Genomic DNA, 11,717 nt, shown 5'->3' with positions numbered 1-11,717 from the left:
TCATGTGGTCGTTAATGTGTGTGTTCTAGTACATGTATAGATAAGGACATGAAACTTTATAATTGCGTTCAAGTACATGTATAGATAAGGACATGAAACTTTATAATTGCACGCCTGTATTTCATATTATGCACACCAAGGAGAAGCGTGCAGGGTGAAAAACGAACATGATGTCATTGTTTTCCCATGATGGACTGAAGTGCCATACATGAATCGTGTCATGCAGGTTACATAACCATTTCAAATGTGTATTACGATTTTCTGACATGATATCTGGGTAATACATGAACCCTTGGTTCGCGGGAAGCATGGAGGCCAAAAAAGTTCAAATAATGTTCCTTTCACGATAGGTCTTCGAACGTCAGGTGTATATGATTATTTATCTTCAATGCATAGACGTTGTTGCGTGGTTATATCAAGAACAAGTCATGTGTGATGTGATACTGGTTTATTATTTGAGCAAACATAACAAATAAGCACTCTGTCACGTATTACATGCAATTAACACTTTCACACAAGAAGCACATGTTACAATTAACAACACATAATACACCATTCACTCAAACAGATATAGCACTATTATAGCATCATACACAGCACATGGGTAGATATACGAAGATATAGGTTAAATAACATATTTAGTAACCACACTCAAGATCCCTGAGGATATGATACTCCCGAATCCCATGACGATTACGGAATTTCCTCTTGGCGATTTCGGATCTTCTCCTGGTGTTGCTGTTTCTGTTGCGTTTGTTGCCGAACCACTTCTTGACTTGCTCCACGGTGACGTTACCAGCAACAGCGAGAGATTCATATACGATAGCAGAAGGATAGGGATGGTGCAGATTGGACTGATACCAGCCCTCCATCAGCTGAACGGCTCGCTTGGACAATGGTGGTCTTCGCTTGACTCCAGGGACGAGGGTGTTCATCTGAATCTCCATACTTTTCTTCTCTTTCTCTTCTAGAAGACTGAGACTTTTCTCGACTCGATCAATCACCTAAAGGCAGAAAGAACAAAAAGCTAATGTTAGATAGTCGATATGTCACGTATGAATGATATCATAAGTTGTTTCTTTACACCTTCGTTTTGTCCTCTAACATTGACAGGAAACATACCTGATGTATTTGGGTATCAAAATGATGACTCAGCCAGTCTCGGTAATGGCATGTCAGGCTGGTATCAGCCATCACCTCCATCCTCCTCATCTCGATACTGGACGCATGGAAACGAAACAACGTAGAAAGCTCTCGCACCTGGTCTGCATAGAACCTCTCTAGATGGTGGAATCTAAAAGAAGATGAAAACAAATATTACACACATTATCTTTACAGAGTCGTACGCTCATTTCATTTAGTCATCATCTATACAACACACACGTTCGTCGTCTCTTTTCAAATACCGTATAACACTGACACAATGAAGAATAAACACACTTTAAGAATAGATATTTGAATTGCACTCTACCTTTTCAATAGTTCACACTCTCTGGTTGTCAGTGGTAACTGGTTTCCTGGCAACATGGACTGAAAGAGCATACTTGGAAAGTTGGTCTGCTTGCACTCGGAAACCAAGACACCTCGGAGGTCCTTGTCCAACAATGGGTTGACTGCAACAGTGGACTCTGTGGGTGCTGGACTGAAGCAAAGGGTTTCGGTTGGGTCAAGGCTGGGTAACGGTGATGGTGAAGGAATACATGTCTTGCGTGGTTCTGTTTCTCCATTGCAAGCTGCACGAAGAGAAGTCAAGGGAGGAGGAGATGCTTGTGTTATATCCAAATCTGCGGACATAGATGTATTATCAGGCTCATCATCACAGTGTTCTTCAATGGTCTTGAAGAGGGCGTTGAGGGAATCCTGGAATTCAGACTCGGATACGCCAGCTGTGATGTAACAGTCTTGTGTTGTATCTGAAACATAAAGAAATGATAGTTCATTATTTCAACAACATATGGAGATTACGGTAATGATTCCTCTTTGACATTAAAATATCACACACTTATAGAATAATTAATAGAAATACCATACCTAGGATTTGAATTTCACTACGATCACATGTCTCGAAGGTGAATATATCATCTTCCAAAAAGCAGGGAGTATACGACAGATCGATGCCAGCCATCTTTAATGTTCCGTTGTCACTTTATTCACTGGTATGGATTGATGAATACTGAGAGTGAATGATGTCTGTGTGGATAACAACCGCGTCCATATATACCATGTCAGGTGAGAAGAAATCACCTATCAACACATCTTTACATGCATCACCTAGAATAGCCATTACAGAATACGAAAGTTAATTAATCCTTTCCTTACTGATTGATAAACGGACCCGACGCTCCGTTTTTGTGAAAGAGTCCGCTGCTTGTCAAAACATACTCACTTCGAGTGCTTACCTTTGAACTCTAATCACACAACTCAAGCTCTGTGTATTTGAGTTTGGTTCACACTTAGCTCTCATCCAACCACATCTTTTATTTGATACATTGATTGGAAGTCGAATATGAAGGAATATCGATGTATACTGGATACTAGTTTAGTCTGTACAGGGGACAGTGAGGACACTGGAAAACATTCCACACACTCTGCAATCAAATAAACATACAAAATATACACAACATTGACAACGACATCTTCAATACAAACTTCACAAATAAAATTCACAATATAGCCCTCCAATGCATCCCAACAGTTGAAACTTCACCGCACCATATCACTGTCCCCTGGTGGAGCTCAGAAATAGATAATTCTAGAAAACTTAGAAAAAAGGCACTTAATAAAGCCAAGCGGGACATAACCAAACTCCCCTTGGCAAAACAGTTCAGAAACTCAACTAAACAACTTATAAGAGCAGCCAAAAGAAAACATTGGCAAACTTTTACCAGTTCCTTGAAAATGGGGAAACAAAATACCAAAATTTTATGGAAAAAACTTAAAGCCATAAAGGGCACTTCAAAAACCTTCTCAGCCCCATCCTTCCCTAATCTAAATACAGATAGAGAAAAGGCTAACGCCATGGCTGCTCACTTTTCGGCCACTAGCAGCTCCGCCAACCACACCCCCATCATGCAAGACACTATTAAAAACCACCCCACTTATTCCCCCAGACCACCCCTCACAAGCATGTCATACAATAAAACAATAAACATACATGAATTACAAACAGCCATCAATAACAAAAATACATCCCCAGCCACAGGCACAGACAACATTAGCTATACTATCCTTAACCACCTTCCCCCTAAAATTCAAAAACTTCTTCTTCAATTATTCAATCAAATTTGGACTTCAGGCTCCCTCCCCCATGCTTGGAAAACAGCTTTGGTAGTACCGGTTCTCAAACCAGGCAAACCCCCCAAAGAACCGGATTCCTACCGCCCTATCTCGTTAACCTCCCATATTTGTAAAATAATGGAATCCGTCATAAACAATAGACTAAAATTCCAAATTTCATCCCAAAAACTACTTAATGAGGACCAGAGTGGCTTTATGTCAAACCGACAAACTTTAGACGACGTTTTACATTTAGAACATGACGTTAAAACAGCACTCGCCCAAAAACAATATACTGTGGCCATTTTCATAGACTTTAGTAAAGCATTTGATATGGTTTGGCATCATGGCCTAATCCAAAAACTTAAAGCAAAAGCCATAGATGGTAGAATTCTAAATTTCATACACTCTTTCCTAACAGACAGAAACATCACAGTTAAAACCAACAACACCCTATCTGACCCACATCCTTTAGACAACGGTACCCCACAGGGTAGTATAATCTCTCCAACACTTTTTAATTTTATGATTGACGACATTTTCCCACCTAAAATTAAAAAAACAACTACTGCAAAATTCGCAGATGACATTTCCTTCTGGACGTCGTCAACATCTATAAAAGAGATCCAAAAAAGAATTCAACCCCTTCTGAAACACATAGAACTCTGGGCAACCCAGTGGGGATTCCAAATTAATACTAATAAAACCATCGGCCTACTTTTCAAAAATAGACATATGCCAAATTGTACACCCAAACTCACCCTTAACGATCAAACCATTTCATTCAAAAAGGAAGCCAAATTTCTGGGAATTACTTTTGACCAGCACCTAACATGGGCTCCCCATATTCATAATTTGGTCACATCATGTCAAAAAGACCTAAATTTAATGAGAGCCATCAGCGGCGCTGACAAACAAACACTGCTTAATATATACAAGTCACTAATTCAATCTAAGATTGACTATGCTGCCCCGGTCCTCAACTCCATCTCAGAAACACTCAATAACAAACTAAATTCCATCCAATATAAAGCTCTAAAGATAGCCCTGGGTACCAGAACCGGTACAGCCCTAAATACCCTTCAGCTTCTATCAGGAACCACCTCCATTCAACTCCGCCGCAATCAAACCATTCTCAATTACTGGGCTGGGGCCCAACAAAACCCCATCCTAAAACAAATCATCACTAAATACAACAATCTTAGACCTGCAACCTTAAAGAAATTCAAAAACAATCATACCCTAGCCCCCTATCTTACACATCTCTACAAACTCTTAAGAACACATCAGTTAGAAAACATTAAACACATAAGCCCCCAAAACATATACATAAATGACAAACCCCCCCCTGAAACAGACCTCTCACTCCACAAAACATTCATCTCACATCCTGACCCTCAAAATCTTGATAAAAAAGAAATATCTAATAACTACATCAACAAAACTGGCCCAACCACACCCATATCTATACCGATGCATCACAGACTAATAATGACATAACAGGACTAGGCATACAGATCACACAACCTACACCAATCACAACAAACTTCCACTATACCAACTACACACACACCACCACAGCTGAATTACTGGCTATACAATGTGCATATCACTATATAAAAATATCCAATGACACTAACTTCCTTATAATCTCAGACTCATTAGGTGCACTAACCCAAATTCATAATAAACAATCGAAATCAAGGCAAGACATTATAAACAATATCATAGACATCCACACAAAACTCATACAATCAAATAAAACAATAACTCTCCTATGGGCACCTGCACACACTGGCATAACAGGCAACCAATTAGCAGACACAGCAGCAAAATTAGCCACCACCCAACCATCACCAAGTATTGATTTCACCACCAGAATCAAAAGAAACACATTATCTCAAAATTTCAAAATTAATATTCAAAATTGTAAGTCAATCTTGACAAAATCCCTCTTTAACAAACCAGTCACTAAGTGTCGAAACTTCACAAAGTCCATTTTAGCAGATAAAGTCATTAATAGAATGTTAAGCGGCCAAACTAATCTAAACGAAACACTCTACAAACAAAACAGACACCCACATCCAAACTGCATTCACTGCAATACACCTGAAACACTAGACCATATATTCAACCACTGCTCACAATATAAACAACAACAAACACAACTTTACAACTCTCTCCCCCCACAGCTCAAAAACAACATCCAACTCCTTCTAGATCCCTTCAACCATACCACTAAATTTACCCATATAGCTACATTCCTTAAAACTACAAATCTAATTAATAAGCAAACTTTAGGAAAATCCCAACAAAGTACAGCATAAACGCTATGTCTAAAACCCACACATTTACAATTTAGGATCGGGATCCAAATTCTCAGCGCGGACCGACTTCTCCGACGTCCCCCCCCCCCCCCCCCCCCCCCCCTCTCCTGACTCCCTACCCCAGCCAGTAAGTCCAAACTTTTTATGATAGGTTTTTCACCTTCCCCACTGTTATTTTTCATTGATAATACATATTATTATTTAGCATATCAGCTTAACTGATTATATATTATATCAAGTCTCTGCACTAGTTACTTCCCTTAGATTAGGTTTCTCTCAGCTCTACATTACTACTGCTAAACTTCTTTTCCCTTCACACCCCTTTACTATATTTCTTTCTTCTTTAACCCCTTCTGGCCCCGACTGCGAAATAGCCAACGGCTGAAGCGGTCGTAAAATCTACAATACTACTACTAGTGAGGACACAACTAATATTTAGATAGAAACCCCCAAAGAAATACAATAATAAACTTGTGTTATAGCGTCTTCGAAGAATCTGAACTTATTCAATGTCGTGTGCGTATGCTGATATGACAAAGTGAAAGCAGTCTGTAAACTCATAGTTGTTCTTAAATTGCACTTGGTTTTCATTGTATCATGTGGTCGTTAATGTGTGTGTTCTAGTACATGTATAGATAAGGACATGAAACTTTATAATTGCACGCCTGTATTTCATATTATGCACACCAAGGAGAAGCGTGCAGGGTGAAAAACGAACATGATGTCATTGTTTTCCCATGATGGACTGAAGTGCCATACATGAATCGTGTCATGCAGGTTACATAACCATTTCAAATGTGTATTACGATTTTCTGACATGATATCTGGGTAATACATGAACCCTTGGTTCGCGGGAAGCATGGAGGCCAAAAAAGTTCAAATAATGTTCCTTTCACGATAGGTCTTCGAACGTCAGGTGTATATGATTATTTATCTTCAATGCATAGACGTTGTTGCGTGGTTATATCAAGAACAAGTCATGTGTGATGTGATACTGGTTTATTATTTGAGCAAACATAACAAATAAGCACTCTGTCACGTATTACATGCAATTAACACTTTCACACAAGAAGCACATGTTACAATTAACAACACATAATACACCATTCACTCAAACAGATATAGCACTATTATAGCATCATACACAGCACATGGGTAGATATACGAAGATATAGGTTAAATAACATATTTAGTAACCACACTCAAGAGCCCTGAGGATATGATACTCCTGAATCCCATGACGATTACGGAATTTCCTCTTGGCGATTTCGGATCTTGTCCTGGTGTTGCTGTTTCTGTTGCGTTTGTTGCCGAACCACTTCTTGACTTGCTCCACGGTGACGTTACCAGCAACAGCGAGAGATTCATATACGATAGCAGAAGGATAGGGATGGTGCAGATTGGACTGATACCAGCCCTCCATCAGCTGAACGGCTCGCTTGGACAATGGTGGTCTTCGCTTGACTCCAGGGACGAGGGTGTTCATCTGAATCTCCATACTTTTCTTCTCTTTCTCTTCTAGAAGACTGAGACTTTTCTCGACTCGATCAATCACCTAAAGGCAGAAAGAACAAAAAGCTAATGTTAGATAGTCGATATGTCACGTATGAATGATATCATAAGTTGTTTCTTTACACCTTCGTTTTGTCCTCTAACATTGACAGGAAACATACCTGATGTATTTGGGTATCAAAATAATGACTCAGCCAGTCTCGGTAATGGCATGTCAGGCTGGTATCAGCCATCACCTCCATCCTCCTCATCTCGATACTGGACGCATGGAAACGAAGAAAGCTCTCGCACCTGGTCTGCATAGAACCTCTCTAGATGGTGGAATCTAAAAGAAGATGAAAACAAATATTACAGTACGCTCATTTCATTTAGTCATCATCTATACAACACACACGTTCGTCGTCTCTTTTCAAATACCGTATAACACTGACACAATGAAGAATAAACACACTTTAAGAATAGATATTTGAATTGCACTCTACCTTTTCAATAGTTCGCACTCTCTGGTTGTCAGTGGTAACTGGTTTCCTGGCAACATGGACTGAAAGAGCATACTTGGAAAGTTGGCCTGCTTGCACTCGGAAACCAAGACACCTCGGAGGTCCTTGTCCAACAATGGGTTGACTGCAACAGTGGACTCTGTGGGTGCTGGACTGAAGCAAAGGGTTTCGGTTGGGTCAAGGCTGGGTAACGGTGATGGTGAAGGAATACATGTCTTGCGTGGTTCTGTTTCTCCATTGCAAGCTGCACGAAGAGAAGTCAAGGGAGGAGGAGATGCTTGTGTTATATCCAAATCTGCGGACATAGATGTATTATCAGGCTCATCATCACAGTGTTCTTCAATGGTCTTGAAGAGGGCGTTGAGGGAATCCTGGAATTCAGACTCGGATACGCCAGCTGTGATGTCACAGTCTTGTGTTGTATCTGAAACATAAAGAAATGATAGTTCATTATTTCAACAACATATGGAGATTACGGTAATGATTCCTCTTTGACATTAAAATATCACACACTTATAGAATAATTAATAGAAATACCATACCTAGGATTTGAATTTCACTACGATCACATGTCTCGAAGGTGAATATATCATCTTCCAAAAAGCAGGGAGTATACGACAGATCGATGCCAGCCATCTTTAATGTTCCGTTGTCACTTTATTCACTGGTATGGATTGATGAATACTGAGAGTGAATGATGTCTGTTGTGGAAAACAACCGCGTCCATATATACCATGTCAGGTGAGAAGAAATCACCTATCAACACATCTTTACATGCATCACCTAGAATAGCCATTACAGAATACGAAAGTTAATTAATCCTTTCCTTACTGATTGATAAACGGACCCGACGCTCCGTTTTTGTGAAAGAGCCCGCTGCTTGTCAAAACATACTCACTTCGAGTGCTTACCTTTGAACTCTAATCACACAACTCAAGCTCTGTGTATTTGAGTTTGGTTCACACTTAGCTCTCATCCAACCACATCTTTTATTTGATACATTGATTGGAAGTCGAATATGAAGGAATATCGATGTATACTGGATACTAGTTTAGTAGTCTGTACAGGGGACAGTGAGGACACAACTAATATTTAGATAGAAACCCCCAAAGAAATACAATAATAAACTTGTGTTATAGCGTCTTCGAAGAATCTGAACTTATTCAATGTCGTGTGCGTATGCTGATATGACAAAGTGAAAGCAGTCTGTAAACTCATAGTTGTTCTTAAATTGCACTTGGTTTTCATTGTATCATGTGGTCGTTAATGTGTGTGTTCTAGTACATGTATAGATAAGGACATGAAACTTTATAATTGCGTTCAAGTACATGTATAGATAAGGACATGAAACTTTATAATTGCACGCCTGTATTTCATATTATGCACACCAAGGAGAAGCGTGCAGGGTGAAAAACGAACATGATGTCATTGTTTTCCCATGATGGACTGAAGTGCCATACATGAATCGTGTCATGCAGGTTACATAACCATTTCAAATGTGTATTACGATTTTCTGACATGATATCTGGGTAATACATGAACCCTTGGTTCGCGGGAAGCATGGAGGCCAAAAAAGTTCAAATAATGTTCCTTTCACGATAGGTCTTCGAACGTCAGGTGTATATGATTATTTATCTTCAATGCATAGACGTTGTTGCGTGGTTATATCAAGAACAAGTCATGTGTGATGTGATACTGGTTTATTATTTGAGCAAACATAACAAATAAGCACTCTGTCACGTATTACATGCAATTAACACTTTCACACAAGAAGCACATGTTACAATTAACAACACATAATACACCATTCACTCAAACAGATATAGCACTATTATAGCATCATACACAGCACATGGGTAGATATACGAAGATATAGGTTAAATAACATATTTAGTAACCACACTCAAGATCCCTGAGGATATGATACTCCCGAATCCCATGACGATTACGGAATTTCCTCTTGGCGATTTCGGATCTTCTCCTGGTGTTGCTGTTTCTGTTGCGTTTGTTGCCGAACCACTTCTTGACTTGCTCCACGGTGACGTTACCAGCAACAGCGAGAGATTCATATACGATAGCAGAAGGATAGGGATGGTGCAGATTGGACTGATACCAGCCCTCCATCAGCTGAACGGCTCGCTTGGACAATGGTGGTCTTCGCTTGACTCCAGGGACGAGGGTGTTCATCTGAATCTCCATACTTTTCTTCTCTTTCTCTTCTAGAAGACTGAGACTTTTCTCGACTCGATCAATCACCTAAAGGCAGAAAGAACAAAAAGCTAATGTTAGATAGTCGATATGTCACGTATGAATGATATCATAAGTTGTTTCTTTACACCTTCGTTTTGTCCTCTAACATTGACAGGAAACATACCTGATGTATTTGGGTATCAAAATGATGACTCAGCCAGTCTCGGTAATGGCATGTCAGGCTGGTATCAGCCATCACCTCCATCCTCCTCATCTCGATACTGGACGCATGGAAACGAAACAACGTAGAAAGCTCTCGCACCTGGTCTGCATAGAACCTCTCTAGATGGTGGAATCTAAAAGAAGATGAAAACAAATATTACACACATTATCTTTACAGAGTCGTACGCTCATTTCATTTAGTCATCATCTATACAACACACACGTTCGTCGTCTCTTTTCAAATACCGCATAACACTGACACAATGAAGAATAAACACACTTTAAGAATAGATATTTGAATTGCACTCTACCTTTTCAATAGTTCGCACTCTCTGGTTGTCAGTGGTAACTGGTTTCCTGGCAACATGGACTGAAAGAGCATACTTGGAAAGTTGGTCTGCTTGCACTCGGAAACCAAGACACCTCGGAGGTCCTTGTCCAACAATGGGTTGACTGCAACAGTGGACTCTGTGGGTGCTGGACTGAAGCAAAGGGTTTCGGTTGGGTCAAGGCTGGGTAACGGTGATGGTGAAGGAATACATGTCTTGCGTGGTTCTGTTTCTCCATTGCAAGCTGCACGAAGAGAAGTCAAGGGAGGAGGAGATGCTTGTGTTATATCCAAATCTGCGGACATAGATGTATTATCAGGCTCATCATCACAGTGTTCTTCAATGGTCTTGAAGAGGGCGTTGAGGGAATCCTGGAATTCAGACTCGGATACGCCAGCTGTGATGTAACAGTCTTGTGTTGTATCTGAAACATAAAGAAATGATAGTTCATTATTTCAACAACATATGGAGATTACGGTAATGATTCCTCTTTGACATTAAAATATCACACACTTATAGAATAATTAATAGAAATACCATACCTAGGATTTGAATTTCACTACGATCACATGTCTCGAAGGTGAATATATCATCTTCCAAAAAGCAGGGAGTATACGACAGATCGATGCCAGCCATCTTTAATGTTCCGTTGTCACTTTATTCACTGGTATGGATTGATGAATACTGAGAGTGAATGATGTCTGTGTGGATAACAACCGCGTCCATATATACCATGTCAGGTGAGAAGAAATCACCTATCAACACATCTTTACATGCATCACCTAGAATAGCCATTACAGAATACGAAAGTTAATTAATCCTTTCCTTACTGATTGATAAACGGACCCGACGCTCCGTTTTTGTGAAAGAGTCCGCTGCTTGTCAAAACATACTCACTTCGAGTGCTTACCTTTGAACTCTAATCACACAACTCAAGCTCTGTGTATTTGAGTTTGGTTCACACTTAGCTCTCATCCAACCACATCTTTTATTTGATACATTGATTGGAAGTCGAATATGAAGGAATATCGATGTATACTGGATACTAGTTTAGTCTGTACAGGGGACAGTGAGGACACTGGAAAACATTCCACACACTCTGCAATCAAATAAACATACAAAATATACACAACATTGACAACGACATCTTCAATACAAACTTCACAAATAAAATTCACAATATAGCCCTCCAATGCATCCCAACAGTTGAAACTTCACCGCACCATATCACTGTCCCCTGGTGGAGCTCAGAAATAGATAATTCTAGAAAACTTAGAAAAAAGGCACTTAATAAAGCCAAGCGGGACATAACCAAACTCCCCTTGGCAAAACAGTTCAGAAACTCAACTAAACAACTTATA

The sequence above is a fragment of the Haliotis rufescens genome, unplaced genomic scaffold, assembly GCF_023055435.1.
Source record: "Haliotis rufescens isolate VD_foot unplaced genomic scaffold, xgHalRufe1.0.p SCAF_3, whole genome shotgun sequence".
NCBI classification, from domain to species: domain Eukaryota; kingdom Metazoa; phylum Mollusca; class Gastropoda; order Lepetellida; family Haliotidae; genus Haliotis; species Haliotis rufescens.
The sequence above is the reverse complement of the archived record's forward strand: the minus strand, read 5'-3'. Positions refer to the sequence as shown.